Source organism: Oncorhynchus nerka, unplaced genomic scaffold (genome assembly GCF_034236695.1).
Source record: "Oncorhynchus nerka isolate Pitt River unplaced genomic scaffold, Oner_Uvic_2.0 unplaced_scaffold_1653, whole genome shotgun sequence".
Lineage (NCBI taxonomy): Eukaryota > Metazoa > Chordata > Actinopteri > Salmoniformes > Salmonidae > Oncorhynchus > Oncorhynchus nerka.
This window is the reverse complement of record NW_027039678.1, coordinates 15,001-20,105: the sequence shown is the minus strand read 5'-3', so window position 1 is coordinate 20,105 and position 5,105 is coordinate 15,001. Positions and strand designations below refer to the sequence as shown.

The following is a 5,105-nucleotide window of genomic DNA, read 5'->3' as shown; positions in this document are numbered from 1 at the left end:
ATGAAAAAGGTGTAAAGGTAAATGATTTTGTTTGACATCGTAGATTCAGTTGAATCCTTTTACAGAAATCTTTATAAAAAGAATGATGTGGACAAAGTGTGTGTTGCAAAAGTGTTGGAGAAAATCAGTGCCAAAGTATCTCAGGCAGATAGAAGGGATTTCAGAGAGATTTCAATTGTAGAAATCAAGGAAGCAATTGAGAATACTCAAGGAAACACTCAAGTCCAGGTTTGGATGGTTTAACAAATTAATTCTATAAAGCTTTTGTGGATACTTTGGCACCCATTTTATTGAAGGTTTTTCAGTATATGGAAGAGAATAAGGAAATCCCTGAGTCTATGTCAATTGGTATGTTAACCATCTTATTTAAAAATAGAGGCAGTAGGTTAAAGGCCTATTAGTCTTCTAAATTCAGATGATAAAATACTGACTAAAGCTTTAGCTAATAGGATGAAAAAGGTGATTGGAAGTATTATTACATCAACACAAGCCTAGGGAATACCTGGAAGAGATGTTGCAGATGTCATTTGTACAATTAGAGATGTTGTTAATCAAATGAAAAATGAAGGTGGTATAGTTTTAAGTTTACATTTTAAGAAAGCTTTTGATAAAGTGGAACATAGTTTTCTGCTACAGACTTTGGAGAGGTTTGGTTTTGGGCCAAAATTTGTATCTTGGAATAACTTGTTGTATAGTGGAGCAAAAAGTTGTGTTATATGTAACGGAGTGTTAACTTCTTGCGGCGAGCCATCCCGGATCGTGAATACAGCGTCAAGCTCATTACCATAATGCAACGTTAACTATTCATGAAAATCGCAAATGAAATGAAATCAATATGCTAGCTCTCAAGCTTAGCCTTTTGTTAACAACACTGTCATCTCAGATTTTCAAAAAAATGCCGCTCAACCATAGCAAAACTAGCATTTGTGTAACAGTATTGATAGCCATTGATAGCTAGCATTAGCATTTAGCGTTAGCATTCAGCAGGCAACATTTTCACAAAAACCAGAAAACCATTCAAATAAAATCATTTACCTTTGAAGAACTTCGGATGTTTTCAATGAGGAGACTCTCAGTTAGATAGCAAATGTTCCGTTTTTCCTGAAAGATTATTTGTTTAGGAGAAATCCCTCCATTTTGTGCGTCACATTTGGCTACCAAAAAAAAACGAAAATTCAGTTATCCAAACGCCAAACTTTTTTCCAAATTAACCTCTTACGTCGACCCGACACGCATGCGTCCCATCTAGCCATCTGGAAATGCAAATGTGCTACGCTAAATGCTAATAGCACTCGTTAAAACTCAAACGTTCATTAAAACACACATGCAGGGTACTGAATTAAAGCTACACTCGTTGTGAATCCAGCCAACAAGTCAGATTTTTTAAATGCTTTTCGGCGAAAGCATGAGAAGCTATTATCTGATAGCATGCAACACCCCGAAATACCTGAAGGGGACGTAAACAAAATAATTAGCATAGCCGGCGCTACACAAGACGCAGAAATAAAATGTAAAACATTCATTACCTTTGACGATCTTCTTTGTTGGCACTCCTAGATGTCCCATAAACATCACTATTGGGTCTTTTTTTCGATTAAATCGGTCCATATATACCCTAAATATCGATCTATGGAAAGTGTGTGATCAAGGAAAAAACTGCTTTTTAAAACGCAACGTCATTTTTTAAAATTAAAAAAGTCGATGATAAACTTTCACAAAACACTTCGAAATACACATTCACAGCCATATAAGGAGACGATGGGAAACAGAGCTTCAAAAATTCTGCTCATTTCCTGTTTGAGGTTTCATCTTGGTTTCGCCTGTAGCATGAGTTCTGTTGCACTCACAGATAATATCTTTGCATTTTTGAAAACGTCAGAGTGTTTTCTTTCCAAAGCTGCCAATTATATGCATAGTCGAGCATCTTTTCGTGACAAAATATTGCGCTTAAAACAGGCATGTTTTTTTATCCAATAATGCCATAGCGCCCCCATGGGTTGAAGAGGTTAACAGATACTTTCCCTATAGAGAGGTCAGTAAGGCAGGGTTGTCCTTTGTCAGCTCTATTGTACAGTGTTTCTACGGAACCTTTAGCTGTTTTAATACTTGGAGACAAAGAGGTGAGGGGTGTTGGAATCCCAGGTGGTGGTGTCAGTGTTATACATCAGTACGCTGATGACACTACTTTTACTGTGAAGGATGTAGGTAGCATTTAAAGAATTATGAAAATCATAGATATCTACTGTAAGGCATCGGGGGCTGAAGTTAATATAGAGAAGACGGAAATTATGTTTTTTGGGGATATCAATGCAAATAAGTGTGAGATTCCATTTAAGGTAGCTAAGGATTTTATGAAGGTGCTGGGAGTAAATATTGGTGTAGAGGAGAAAGAGGCAAGGGACATAACTTGGACGCAGATCCTCAATAAAATCAAGCTAACTTTGAATTTCTGGAAAAATAGAAAATTAAAGTTAAAAGGTAAAGTAATTGTAGTAAATGCTTTGGTATCATCTAAACTTGTGTATATTTTGGGAGTTCTAGACATGCCAGAGTGGGTTATAAATGAATTGAATAATGTGGTGTCTAATTCTATATGGGATGGTAAAGGTGTTAGAATTGTGCAGAAAACATTGATAGCAGACTATGATGATGGAGGTTTAAAACTTGTAGATGATGACGTTAAAAGAAAAGCTATTTGGATAAAAACAGTAAAGAAATATTTGTATGACAGCTTAGATTATGGCTGTAAACATTTTTTCAAAGTCTATTTGGATGAGAGTGGTGGATGTGAAGATAATGGTTTGTTGATGGGTCTTAAAAGGAAAATGTGTGAAAAGGTACCAGATTTTTATAAAGAAGTGCTAAATGCATGGGCAGAGTTGTTGCCTAATGTGTATTATGAGTGTGGGCATATTTACATTTAAGTCATTTAGCAGACGCTCTTATCCAGAGCGACTTACAAATTGGTGCATTCACCTTATGACCTCCAGTGGGACAGTAGTGCATCTAAATCTTTTCAGGGGAGGGGGTGAGAGGGATTACTTTATCCTATCCTAGGTATTCCTTAAAGAGGTGGGGTTTCAGGTGTCTCCGGAAGGTGGTGATTGACTCCGCATGAATGGGATGTGAGGGAGTTTGTTCCACCATTGGGGGCCAGAAGATAAAAGAACAGTTTTGACTGGGCTGAGCATGGGAACTGTACTTCCTCAGTGGTAGGGAGGCGAGCAGGCCAGAGGTGGATGAACGCAGTGCCCTTGTTTGGGTGTAGGGCCTGATCAGAGCCTGGAGGTACTGAGGTGCCGTTCCCATTCACATCTAGTAGGCAAGCACCATGGTCTTGTAGCGGAGAGCTTCAACTGGAAAAGCCAGTGGAGGAGCGGAGGAAGCGGGGTGACTTTGAGAGAACTTGGGAAGGTTGAACACCAGACGGGCTGTGGCGTTCTGGATGAGTTGTAGGGGTTTAATGGCACAGGCAGGGAGCCCAGCCAAAGCGATATTTTGCAGTAATCCAGATTTGGCGTGGCTGGAGATGACAAGTGCCTGGATGCTATTTTTTGTTAGGACCTGCGCCGCTTCCTGTGTGAGGCAGGGTCGATACTCTGCGGATGTTGTAGAGCATGAACCTACAGGAACGGGCCACCGCCATTTGATGTTAGTTGACCTACCTAATTATGAATCATCATGTTTTTCTGAATGAGAAAATTAAGTACGAAGAAAAGGTGTTATATAGTGAAGTATTCATGAGTGCAGGTCTTAGACAGATAAAAGATTAAGATATGAGGTAATTCCAGGTTTTTTTCATGAAGAAGCTATTGTTGACACCATCCATGAATGGGATGTAGAGGTGGGTAGGCGAACAGTGAAGAATATGTACGAGAAGATAAAAGAAAGTATACCAAATACATGGGTGGATTTAATAAATAGTGAAGTTGTTAGAGAAGATTTATTTGTCTTTCCTAATTTATTTATTGGAAACAGTAAGGAGAAGGCTCATTTATCTAGTATCCCGGTGAAAAAATTCTATAAAATAATGGTAGAGAAAAATGTGAAAATGCCAGCTGCAGAGAAAGTTTGGAAAGGAATTTTTCCAACTTTGGACGTAAAAAAGATACGGAAAACATTAAATGTAAAATATAATAGTATGGAATGTGAAAGTAGTGATTTTAAAATAAGGCATAATCGTATATATACAAAGGTGGTTTTACATCAAATCAATAGGGAAATAAAAAGAGAATGTAACTTATGTCACGAGTCACCGGAGAATTTACTGCATTTGTTTGTGGAATGTGAGGAGTTAAAATATTTATTTTGTGAGGTAAAGGGAATGATACATAGAAACTGGATATTTTGAAAAAATATGTGTGGAATGAATTGGTGTTATTTGGCGTGGCTGGTAAATTCGAGGGTGTTAATGTTGTTTTGTTGAATGTTGCTTTGTGAGGTATGCTATTTTTTGTAGTAGGAATTATGCCTTTTCTTGAGGGGAAGAGGGAAAGGGTGTGGGATATTTTTGTAGTGTTGTTTAAGAAGCATATAGATATGTTTCATTGTTATGGAAGGGAATGTTTTGATGAAGCTTTTGTGGAGGGGAGTGGGTTGATTTCAAGGGTGGATGGAGGAAGAATTACATTTAAAAAAATATTGTAATGGAAACTTTTTTTATGTAAAAAAAAAAACGAAAAAAGTATGCCTGATCTCGTCTGATCTCGGAAGCTAAGCAGGGTCGGGCCTGGTTAGTACTTGGATTGGAGATCGCATGGGAATACCAGGTGCTGTAAGCTTTTTGTCACTGCCTTGTGGAATTTCAACTCTTTGTCCGTTTTTTCCCACAAGGCTGAAATATGTGCCCTTGCTTTGAAATAAGTAAGCAAGATTAGTTTGTATTTCATCCAACAATCTGTGCTACAAATTATGGCTGCAGTATATGCAATTTCTTCCACTTTTTGAGTGACACAAAGATGCTTATCTAAATGGTGAAAATGCAACAGCTGTTAATCACACTCACTTTGACTTTATATAGTGCACCAATAAATACTTTCTCCCTTACGACCACACCGGCCTGAGTACGCCTGATCTCGTCTGATCTCGGAAGCTAAGCAGGGGCG

General features: G+C 38.0%; 1 pseudogene; it reads left to right on the top strand.

Annotated features, from left to right (window-relative positions):
* The first annotated feature begins 5,041 nt into the window (after nt 1-5,041).
* LOC135568235 (5S ribosomal RNA) overlaps nt 5,042-5,105 on the top strand; it is a 119-nt pseudogene continuing 55 nt past the window's right edge.